At 49.6% G+C, this 12,485-nt stretch overlaps 1 pseudogene; it reads left to right on the top strand.

The window, feature by feature from the left end:
- Positions 1-7,315: 7,315 nt before the first annotated feature.
- Positions 7,316-10,864, top strand: LOC105464540 (acidic leucine-rich nuclear phosphoprotein 32 family member B pseudogene; annotated as a pseudogene).
- The last annotated feature ends 1,621 nt before the right edge of the window (positions 10,865-12,485 follow it).

The following is a 12,485-nucleotide window of genomic DNA, read 5'->3' on the forward strand; positions in this document are numbered from 1 at the left end:
CTTTTAGAGAGTTCTAATTCCTTTTATGCATCTTTTGCAAATTCGACTCCACCAAAGTGCATTATCCCAGCGTTGACTTTGTGTGTGAGCACTCTGTGTGTGTGTGATGTAAAAATGTTGAAACTTCCTCAATGAAGGGATGTCCTTTTTGTACATCTGCACTTGGAAAAGGTAAAGTTTCTCCAGATCTCAGCTCTTTGGATGAGTGCATAGGCACTGGTGACCCGTCACAGATTTTGAACGGTCTTATCAAAAGACTTAGGTTGTTCATCCAGGTATTCTAGATGACTGCGGTTATAAAGCTGGGTGCACACAATTACCCACCATAGTATACTGTGTTAGTACATTTTCCTTTTCTTTTCTTTTTTTGAGACAGAGTCTCACTCTGTCACCCAGGCTGGAGTGCGGTGGCATGATCTTAGCTCACTGCAGCCTCTACCTCCCAGGTTCAAGCGATTCTCCTGCCTCAGCCTGTAGCTGGGATTACAAGCACGTGCCACCATGGCAGGGTACTTTTTTTGTATTTTTAGTACAGATGGGGTTTCACTATGTTGGCCAGGTTGGTCTCGAACTCCTGACCTCAAGTGATCCACTTGCCTCAGCCTCCCAGACTGCTGGGATTACAGGTGTGAGCCACCACTCCTGGCCTAATAGCCTGCTATTGACTGAAAGCCTTACTGATAACATCAATGGTCAATTAACACATATTTTGTATGTTGTGTGTATTACACGCTGTATTCTTACAATAAAGTAAGCTAGAGAGAAGTAAATGCTTTAAGAAAACCATGAATAAGAGAAAATGGATTTACAATTCAATAAGTGGAAATGGATCATAATAAAGGTCTCCATCCTTGTCGTCTTCCTGTTCAGTAGGCTGAGGAGGAGGAAGAAGAAGAGGAGGAGTTGGTCTTGCTGTCTCAGGTTTGGCAGAGGTGGAAGAAAATGGACATATAAGTGGATCCAAGCAGTTCAAGTCTATGTTGTTCGAGGGCCAACTGTAAGGTCACATTCATGGCTTCCAGGTGGCCAGGAATTTTTGGAGGACGAAAGTCAACACAGTATAAGTAAACAGCCTGGAACTCTGGAGCTACATTTTCTCTGCAGAGTAAACGGCAGGCACACTCACCACCTGCTATAAAAGATTCAGGTTCTCTGAGCTCAAGACTCCTCTCCTAAAACACAATCCATTAAGTACAAAGCTGCCACTGGGCCCTATTTGTGTTATTCTTGGAACTGGCCCATAAAAATGTAGATACTGTGGCTCCCATTGCTGCCGTGGGTCATGAACTGTTTCTTGTTTCTGACCCAGGAGTCTCATATCTTCTGCCAGAATTTATGGCTCTTTTCTTACCTTGCAAATAGGGTACAATCTCATGTCCTTCACAGTTATTGGTGAGTAGGACCTGTGGCTGAGGGAATGGCTTCACGACCTACAGAGGAGGAGAGTGTGAGAATCGTAGGGGTGAAACTCTAGGAGGAAAGAGAAGAGAGGCAGCAAGGAGGAGTGGCAAGAGCTGTCCGGGAGGCTCTGAGGAGTCGGGAAGGGGTCGGGGAGGGAGATGCTAAGGGGGCGTTGTCCCTGCTGGCCATGTGGTAGGTGTGCAGAGCCCCTCCTTGCCTGGCCGACAGATCCTCAGCCGAGCTCACCCTGCTCACTGACACTTTGTGCAGGGGACTGGGGGTGACCCTGAGAGGGGATGGGATCTGCCACCAGGTTGGCATGGGCATGTGGGCAGGCAAGATGAGGGTGAGTGCCACGGCCAGGGAAGAGCTGGCATCCTGCTGACATCCTACAGCTCACCTGATGGTTCTGTTAAAACTGAGGTGGGCCCAGAGCCCTGCCTGCTCCGTCTCCCAATGCCAGGGGCCACTTTGGGACCCCCAGAGCTCCAGAGGCATGATTAGGAGATATCTGGACCCGACAGCCTCGGTCTGACCTTGATGTTCAGGTTTTGGCAGTTAACCCCCTCGGGGGCAGAAAGGGTGGCTGCTCTGAGCCCGCCTCCCCATTTCCTTACAGGCTCCATAGAGTCATTGAGTTTGACCCCAGCCAGGCTAATGGATGCAAAATGCTTGGACCAATAGTCAGCCTGGAAGATGGAAAACTGCTGCCAGGAGCAGGGATGGCTTCATGCAGAGCAAGGGCTTCGCAGTAGGAAGCTGCAGGTTCTAATGCTGCCTCTGTGAACCCCAGTTACCACGCTTTCAAAATGGGTCCATGGAGGGGCAGGGCTCAGCAGTGGAACCGGGAGAGCCGCGCGACGCAGGCCCCCTGGCTGTGAGCTTCTCAGGGGCGGGGTGACTGCACCTGAATCTGGAGAGTTCACAGATGTTACAGATATTCTCTGGAACTCCGGGTTGCCGGGCTCTCTAAGCCTCATTTCTTTAAAGTATTTTTTTCTTTAAAGTAAAACGATGTTCTTTTTCCTTTTTTGTTTTTGTTTGTTTGTTTTTTGAGTTGGGGTCTTGCTCTGTCACTCAGGCTGGAGTGCAGTAGCACGATCTTGGCTTACTGTAGCCTCAACCTCCCAGGCTCAAGCAATCTTCCCACCTCAACCTCCCCAGTATCTGGGACTACAGGTGCACACCGCCACGCCCGGCTAATTCTTGTATTATTTATAGAGACAGTATTTCACCATGTTGCCCAGGCTGGAGTGCAATGGTGCAATCTCAGCTCACTACAACCTCCACCTCCCAGGTTCAAGCGATTCTCCTGCCTCAGCCTCCTGAGTAGCTGGGATTACAGGTGCAAGCCACCATGCCTGGCTAATTTTTGTATTTTTAGTAGAAACGAGGTTTCACCCTGTTAGCCAGGCTGGTCTTGAACTCCTGACCTCAAGTGATCCACCCGCCTCGGCCTCCCAGAGTGCTGGGATTACAGGGGTAAGTCACTGTGCCCCGCCTGAGCCTCACTTTTCTCAGCTGTGAAATGGGGCAAGAACCCCCCCCCACGTGGTGTATACAAACTAAACTGTGACTTCTGTGCACAGTGCCACAGTTTGTACCAGGCTGCTGCCTGCCCCAGCCTTGGCTCCAGCCCAGCAGCCCCTTTTCAGGCCGCCTTCTCCTGTCTTCACTGGAGCCCGGGCGTCATCTCCCCTCAGGGGCTTTGGTTGTGGTGACCAATGGGCCTGGGACCTGACTTAACTGTGTGTGAACCCCCAGCGCCCACCACTGGGCCTGGGTCAGTGAGTGAATGCGTGCAATTTAGGAAGGAGAGGAATGGAGTTTTTGGTTAGAGTTTGTTGAATAAAGTAAAATGTAAAGACAAAAGCAGCCAGGGGGAATGTGGGAAATGCTTCATCGAAGCCAGGTAATGACAGAGCCTGGGATGCGGGTCTCGATGGGCACATCCCAGCTACTCGGGAGGGTGAGGCACGAGAATCACTTGAGCCCAGGAGGTGGAGCTTGCAGTCAGCAGAGATTGCGCCATTGCACTCCAGCCTGGAAGACAGAGCGAGGTTCCATCTCAAAACAAGCAAACAAACAAATAGCAGGCTCTTAGTAGTTAAGTTTGGGGAGAGTCCAAAGTTACAAGTAGATTTTTGACCGCACAAGGAAGTCAGCACCCCAACCCCCAAGTTGTTCAAGATTCAACTGTCTTTGGAAATGGAGTCTTTGCAGATGTCACCAAGTCAAGATGAGGTCATCCTGGAGTAGAGTGGGCGCTCAATCTGAGTGCCGTCCTTGTGAGGGGGTGAAATTTGGACTGGTTCACACCATGGGAAGATGGCCGCATGAGACAGAGGCAGAGACTGGAGTGACGCAGCCACAAATCAAGATAAGCCCAGGATCAACAACCATCAGCAGCACCTGGAAGGGGCCAGGAAGGATCCCCCCCATGGAGCCGTCAGAGGGAGTGAGGCCCTGTCATCGCCTTGATTTGAACTTTTGGCTCCAGAGCTGTGAGTGGATCCACCTTTGTAGTTTTCAGCTGCCCAATTTGGGTAATTAGTTTCAGAGGCCCAAGGAAACGAACGCGTCACTATGCAAAATCCCAGAAAAGACTATCTGGGGCAAAGAACAGTTGGTGCTTCCTCCAAACACACACAGAGAGACATGAGACGGGCAGAGAGCATCGTCCCCCATGGCTCCACGGTGATGGTGAGCAACAGGAACCAAGACCCAGTGGCTACGCTGGGATCCGGGACCCTCCCATCTCTTGTGCCTTTATTTCAGGTCTCCCCCGTGCCATAATTGGCCACAATGTCATTGTGGCATCCACCACCCCTTGTAGGGGAAATGTTTGTACCAGTTAATTAAAATATTTATAAATGCTCCCATGTCATTGCTACATATTTGACTTCCACCAAAGATTGAAAAAAAGATTCCATGGATTTCAAAACTTAAGAAGCTGGACTGTCAGGCTGGGCATGGGGGCCCACGCCTGTAATCCCAGCACTTTGGGAGGCCGAGGCGGGGATCAAGAGGTCAGGAGTTCAAGACTGGCCTGGCCAGCATGGTGAAACCCCGTTTCTACTAAAAATACAAGAAATTAGCCCGGCATGGTGGCACCTGCCTGTAATCCCAGCTACTCAGGAGGCTGAGGCAGGAGAATTGTTTGAACCTGGCAGGCGGAGGTTGCAGCGAGCCAAGATCTTGCCATTGCACTCCAGCCTGGGCAATAGGGTGAGACTCAGTCTCGGAAAAAAAAAAAAAAAAAAAAAAGAAGCTAGACTGTCTAGGCCCGACCCTTTCAGCTGACAGTGCAGAGAAGGGCAGGGCTTTCCCAAGGCCAAGTGGGTTAGAAGTAGTTAGTCAGGGTTAGCTCCAGCCTGAGAGTGGCCTCACGAGCTAGTCACCAGTTTCTACCAATCAAAGTGAGGTCAGACCAGCAGATGGGGGAGGACAAGGGGGAGACAGCGGCAGAGCAGGATCCAGCAGTACAGGTGGGGCAGGGAAATGGGGAGCAAGCTGATTTTAAGCAAGCAGCATCCTTCATCCACCTCCCCCAGGTCTCCTGTCTGTCCATAGTTGGAACTCCCAGCCCTGGAGTCTACATCATTTCCTCTGATAGATTCCCATCATAGTCAACTTTTTTTTTTTGAGACAGTCTCACTGTCGCCCAGGCTGGGGTGCAGTGGTGCGATAACGTTAGGGTAGATAACATTAGTCTATTTTACAAGTTATCTTTTTTTTTTCGCAGACGGAGTCTCGCTCTGTCACCCAGGATACAGTGCCGTGGCATGATCTCAACCCCTGCCTCCCAGGTTCAAGCGATTTTCCCACCTCAGCCTCCCGAGTAGCTGGGATTACAGGCACCCACCACCACGCCTGGCTAATTTGGGTATTTTTAGTAGAGACAGGGCTTCACCATGTTGACCAGGCTGGTCTCAAACTCCTGACCTCAAGTGATCTGCCTGCCTTGGCCTCCCAAAATGCTGGGATTACAGGTATGAGCCACTAAACCTGGCCAATTTTTTTTTTTTTTTTTTTTTTTTTAGATGCAGGGTTTTGGCTCTGTCACCCGGGCTGGAGTGTAGTGGTGTTATCACAGCTCACTCCAGCCTCAAACTCCTGGGCTTCAAGCAGTCCTCCCACCTCAGCCTCCCGAATAGCTGGAGCTAAAGGCATGCATCACCACTCCCAGCTTTTTTATTATTATATTATTTGTAGAGATGGGGTTTCACCATGTTGCCCAGGCTGGTCTTAAATTCCTGGCCTCAAGCCATCCTCCTGCCTTGGCTTCCCAAAGTGCTGGGATTACAGGCAGGAACCACGGCCCCCGGTCCCTCATCATAGTCTTAAGTGCTGTTGTCTTTAAAAACCTGTTGAAAAGGGGCTACCTCTTCAACAGCGAGGGCAGAGACCCCTGTGTCTAGCTCCCTGAACTGGCACATGTGAAGCAGTGTGGATTTGTGATGCTGGGGGGCCAGGGCTCACCTGTTCCTTCCACCTTTGCCCACCGAGTGCCCACCAGGTGCCAGCCCCTGCCCCAAGGCTCTGTGGCCAGAGTCTGATTTCATCCCTATGACAAATGTTCAGGGTAGATAACGTTAGTCTGTTTTACAAGTTGTCTTTTTTTTTTTTCCAGATGGAGTCTCGCTCTGTCACCCAGGCTACAGTGCAGTAGCATGATCTCAGCTCACTGCAACCTCTGCCTCCTGGGCTCACATGATTCTGCCACCTCAGCATCCCGAGTAGCTGGGATTACAGACACGCACCACCACACCGGGCTAATTTTTCTATTTTCAGTAGAGACGGGGTTTCACCACATTGGCCAGGCTGGTCTTGAACCCCTGACCTCAACTGATCCGCCCGCCTTGACTTCCCGAAGCGCTGGGATTACAGGCGTGAGCCACCACACCCGGCTTAGTCTATTTTACAAGGAGCCCGAGGCTCGGAGAGACAGGTCTGCAGCTAGATGTAGGTAAGTGGGAAAGGAAGGAATGAAGGAAGGAGGGAGGGAAGGAGGAGACAGTCAGGGTTCCAGTCCCAGGGATGGGAAACAAGGGCAGCGTCCTCACCAGGCTCAGTCCCAGTTGTGAGAGGGTCAAGGAAGGGGAGGACCTCAGAGGGCAGGGCGGGGCTGCAGCAGGTCACACACACAGAGCAGAAGTGCTGTGTCTGCTTTTCCGGAAGGACAGCTGCAGCCTTAGATTCCCCAGTTACTCAGAGGGGCCAATCCTACCCCTGGCTCACGCAGGTGGGGACCTGGGCCCCAGACCTCAGGCTGCATCCCCCCAACTTAACATCCTCCTGACTGGCTTTCTGCTGATGGCTAGGAGGTTGTTCCCATCTGAGCCCAAGCCTCTCACTAATGCTGCTGACCCAAGGTTCATGGGGGTCCCCAGCCTCCAGCCTGGGGAGATGGCCTCCAGGGCCAAGGCTGGCTGGCTCAGTGGACATCTCAGACCAGGCCTTCCCAGTCTCTGCTCCCTCATCCAATCCTCCCAGCTTTTCAGGAAGGAAACATCATTCCTCCCGTCCCAGAATCGGGGGGAGGGGGGGAAATCCTGGGCCCAGAGACATGGCATGACTTGCTTTAGACTGCACGGACAGAGACAGGCAGACAAGAAGTGGACACCCATTCATGCCCTGATTCCTCCCCCAGGAATCTTTCTGCTACTCTGCTTGGACTTTCTTGGTAAACAACTGGGCGTGTGAGCGAGCGGCGGCGTGCATGCCAGAGACAGATGGATGCAGTGAGTATGCTAAGCCCCTGGCAGCCCCGGCACTGAACACCCAGATAAAGCTGCCAGGCCGCCTTCTTCCTTCTCCAGGAGAACAGGTGTCGGTGGCCCAGGGACAGGAGCTGGACCAGAAGGGCTTTGGAGAGCCTCTGAAGGGAGGCCAGGAGAGGACAGAGGCAGAGATGGAAGGACCCTGTGGGGAGTGGTGCCCCTGGAACGCCGCCTCCATCGAGGGCTGAGTAAGAAGAGTGTTGTTTGAATTAGAACACTAATATGGGAGAGATATGGTAGCTCATGCCTGTGGTTCCAGAACTTTGGGAGGCCAAGGCAGGCAGATTGCTTGAGCTCAGGAGTTCGAGACCAACCTAGGCAACATAGAAAGACCTCATCTCTATGAAGAAAAATAATGAGCCAGGCATGGTGGCACACACCTGTAGTCCCAGCTACTTGGGAGGCTGAGGTGGGAGGGAGGATCACGTGAGCCTGGGAGGTAGAGACAGCAGTGAGCCATGATCATGCCACTGCACTTCAACCTGATTGACAGAGTGAGACAATGTCTCAAAAAAAAAAAAATCCAACAAATATTAGTCTTAGAAAGATAGAAGACAGGGCCAGGCGTGGTGGCTCACGCCTATAATCCCAGCACTTTGGGAAGTCGAGAGGGGTGGATCACCTGAGGTCAGGAGTTCAAGACAAGCCTGGCCAACATGGTAAAACCCCATCTTTACTAAAAATACAAAAATTAGCCAGGCATCTTGGCACATGCCTGTAATCCCCGCTACTCCGGAGGCAGAGGCAGGAGAATCACGAACCCAGGAGGTGGAGGTCGCAGTGAGCCAAGATCGTACCATTGCACTCCAGCCTGGGCGACAGAACAAGACTCCATCTCAAAAAAAAAAAAAAAGAAAGAAAAAGAAAAAAGAAAGATAGAAGACAGAAAAACAAATGAAAAAAAAAGTGAAAATAATGACTAAAAATGTTTCAAATGTAATTATCCACAATGCAAGTTTGCATCTAGCAAAAACATCAGCCCATGGATGTAAGAAGTTTAGAAAAATTCAAATAATAAATACAAAGCAACCAACATAGACATATTTTAGCTAAGCTGCTGAAAACCAAAGCTAAGGAGGAAGTCTTAAAGGCAGCCAGACAGAAACGGCGTATAACGTACAGGAGAATAGCAACAAAAATGACAGCTTGCTACTCATCAGAAACAAGAGAATCCAGAAGACAATGGAACAATATCTTTAAAGCAGTGCAGGGGGTGGGGACAGCAGGGGGACTGTCAGCCTGGAATTTTAGATCCAGCAAAAATACCCTTTAAAAATACTGGTAGGCTGAGCGCAGTGACTCACACCTGTAATCTCAGCACTCTGGGAAACTGGGGCAGGAGGACCGTTTGAGGGCAGGAATTCGAGGTTACAGTGAGCTATGATTGCATTGTTGCACTCCAGCCTGGGTGAAAAAACAAGACCCTGTCTCAAAAATTATTACATTAATTAACTAATTAAAAATAAAGGTAAACTGAAATCATTTCTAGTTAAATACAAGCTAACTTCTTCACTACCAGATGTAAATTAAAAGAACTTCTAGGCTGGGCGCGGTGGCTCACGCCTGTAATCCCAGTACTTCGGGAGGCCGAGGCGGGCGGATCACAAGGTCAGGAGATCGAGACCATCCTGGCTAACATGGTGAAACCCCGTCTCTACTAAAAATACAAAAAATTAGCTGGGCGTGGTGGCGGGCGCCTGTAGTCCCAGCTGCTGGGGAGGCTGAGGCAGGAGAATGGCGTGAACCCGGGAGGCGGAGCTTGCAGTGAGCCGAGATCGCGCCACCGCACTCCAGCCTGGGCCACAAAGCGAGACTCCATCTCAAAAAAAAAAAAAAGAACTTCTAGAGGGGCTGGGCGCGGTGGCTCAAGCCTGTAATCCCAGCACTTTGGGAGGCTGAGGTGGGCAGATCACTTGAGGCCAGGAGTTCGAGACCAGCCTGGCCAACATGGTGAGAGACCCTGTCTCTACTAAAAATACAAAAATTACCCGAGCATGGTGGCACATGCCTATAATTCCAGCTACTCAGGAAGCTGCGGCAGGAGAATTGCTTGAACCCAGGAGGTGGAGGTTACAGTGAGCAGAAATCACGCCATTGCACGCCAGTCTAGGTGACAGAGGGAAAGCCTGTCTCAAAAAAATGTTTCAAAAAGGAACTTCTAGAGGAACTTCAAGAACTTCTAGAGGGTTGAAGGAAAATTATGCAAGATGAAAACTTGGATATAGAAAAAGGGATGAAGAGCAATGGAAATAAGTATATGGATAAATATAAAATACTATTTTCTTCTTTTCAATTTCTTTAAAAGACAATTGACTATATAAAGCAAAATAATACCAATGTATTGTGGGGGTTATAATACATTTTCAGATAAAATATATATCAAAGCAACACAAAGGATGAAGGAATTACAGGATAATGTTTTAAGGTTCTCACATTTTTTCTTAATTCAAGGTAATCTGTGATGCGTTAAAAATACACATTGCCAGCTAGGCGCAGTGGTTCACACCTGTAATCTCAGCACTTTGGGAGGCTGAGGCAGGCAGATCACGAGGTCAGGAGTTCGAGACCAGCCTGGCCAACATAGTGAAACTCCGTCTCTACTAAAAATTCAAAAAATGAGCTGGGCGTGGTGACAGGCACCTGTAATCCCAGCTACTCGGGAGGCTGAGGCAGAAGAATCTCTTGAACCCGGGAGCTGGAAGTTGCAGTGAGCCAAGATCGTGCCATTGCACTCCAGCAACCTGGGCAACGGTGCAAGACTCTGTCTAAAAAAAAAAAAAAAAAGGAAGAAAATACACATTGCCTTTTCCCTCCACGATTTCTCTCTGCTCCAGTGCATTACTTGATTCCGGGGGCTCCATTTGTCTGCCTGCAAGCTACTCACTTCCCAGGACTACACCGCTGACCTCCGCCACTATCAGACTCCTTCTGATGGCCCTACTGCACAGGTGGGAACATCTTTCCCCCATCTTCAGAAAGTTTGAAGAGTGGAGAAGAGGGGAATGTGAACGTGAAGAGGAGGCTCCACCTGGAGCTGAGGCACCAGACCCCACCCGCTGTTCTAGAACTCGTCTTGGACAATTGCCAATCAAGTGATGGAAAAATTGAGGGCTTTACAGCTGAATTTGTGAACTTAGAGTTCCCCCGTTTGATAACTGTAGGCTTGATTTCATTTCCAAATCTCCCCGGGCTGCCATGACAATAGAGTCTTTGGAGATCTGGACATGTTAGAAACTCACATGTCTAAACTTAGATGGAAATACACTGAAAGATATCAGAACCTTAGAACCTTTGAAAGAGTTGGAACGTCTAAAGAGCCTGGACCTCTTAAACTGTGAGGCTACAACCTGAATGACGACTGGGAGAGCGTCTTCAAGCTCCTGCCCCAGCTGACCTACCTTGATCACTGTGACCAAGAGGACCAGGAAGCCCCCAACTCAGATGCCGAGGGGGATGATGTAGATGACAAAGAGGAGGATGAAGAAGGAGAAAATGAGGAAAATGAGGAGGATAAGGATAGTGAAAAGGAAGAGTTTGATGGAGACAAGGATGAAGATGAAAGTGAAGATATAGACTGTGAAGAAGGTGAAGATGAAATCAGTGAGGAGGAAGAAGAATTGGGGCATGATGAAGGGGTTGATGAAGATGAAAATAAAATAAATAACAGATGGTTGGCCTAAACCCAACTATATCAGTAACTACATTAAATGTAAATGGAATAAATCCTCCAATTAAAAGGTGGTAATTGACTGGGCGCAGTGGCTCACACCTATAATCGCAGCACTTTGGGAGGCCGAGGCAGGTAGATCACCTGAGGCCAGAAGTTCGAGACCAGCTGGCCAACATAGTGAAACCCCATCTCTACTAAAATTACCAAAAAAAAAATGGCCAGGCGCGGTGGCTCACGCCTGTAATCCCAGCACTTTGAGAGGCCAAGGCAGGTGGATCACAAAGTCAGGAGTTTGAGACCAGCCTGGCCAACATGATGAAACCCTGTCTCTACTAAAAATACAAAAAGTAGCCAGGCATGGTGGTACATGCCTGTAATCCCAGCTACTCAGGAGGCTGAGGCAGGAGAATCGCTTGAAACCAGAAGGAGGAGGTTGCAGTGAGCCGAGATTGTGCCACTGCACTCCAGCCTGGGCAACAAGAGTGAAACTCCATCTCAAAAAAGACACAAAAAATTAGCCAGGCATGATGGCAGACGCCTATAACCCCAGCAACTCCTACTAAGGCAGAATCGCTTGAACCCGGGAGGCTGAGGTTGCAGTGAGTGGAGATTGCACCACTGCACTCCAGTCTGGACAACAAGAGCAAGACTTTGTCTACAGGAAAAAAAAAAAAGAACAAACTCAATAATTGAAAGAAGGTATAAAAGGCCAGGTCCAGTGGCTCACACCTATAATCCCAGCACTTTGGGAGACCAAGGCCAGGAGTTAGAGACCAGCCTGGCCAACATGGCAAAACCTCATCTCTGCTAAAAATACAAAAATTAGCTGAGCCTGGTGGTGGATGCCTGTAACCCCAGCTACTCGGGAGGCTGAGACACGAGAATCACTTGAACCTGGGAGGAAGAGTTTGCAGTGAACTGCGATCCCACCACTGCGCTCCAGCCTGGGTGACAGAGCAAGACTCTGTCTCAAAAAAATATAAAAGAAGCTATAAAAATAAAATAGACCGGGCATGATAGTTCACATGTGTAATCCCAGCACTTTGGGAGGCCGAGGCAGGCAGATCACGAGGTCAGGAGATCAAGACCATCCTGGCTAACACGATGAAACCCCATCTCTACTAAAAATATGAAAAATTAGCCAGACGTGGTAGCAGGCGCCTGTAGTTCCAGCTACTCGGGAGGCTCAGGCAGGAGAATGGCATGAACCCGGCAGGCAGAGCTTGCAGTAAGCCGAGATCGCGCCACTGCACTCCAGCCTGGGTGACAGAGCAATACTCTGTCTCAAAAAATAAAATAAAATAAAAATAAAATAAAATTGAGGCAGGAAGATCAGTTGAGCCCAGAAGCTCAAGACCAGCCTGAGCAACATAGTGGGACCCTGTTTCTACAAAAACATTAAAACATTAGCCAAGCGTGATGGGGTGCACCTGTAGTCCCAGCTCTTTGGAAGGATGAGGTGGGAGGATCACTTGAGCCCAGGAGGTAGAGGCTGCAATGAGCCATGAGCACACCACTGGATTCCAGCCTGGGTAACAGAGTTGAGACCTTGTCTGAAAAAAATAAATAAATAAAATAAAAATTAGGCCAGGCACAGTGGCTCACACTTATAATCCCAGCACGTTGGGAGG

Source organism: Macaca nemestrina, chromosome 15 (assembly GCF_043159975.1).
Source record: "Macaca nemestrina isolate mMacNem1 chromosome 15, mMacNem.hap1, whole genome shotgun sequence".
Classification (NCBI taxonomy): Eukaryota; Metazoa; Chordata; class Mammalia; order Primates; family Cercopithecidae; genus Macaca; species Macaca nemestrina.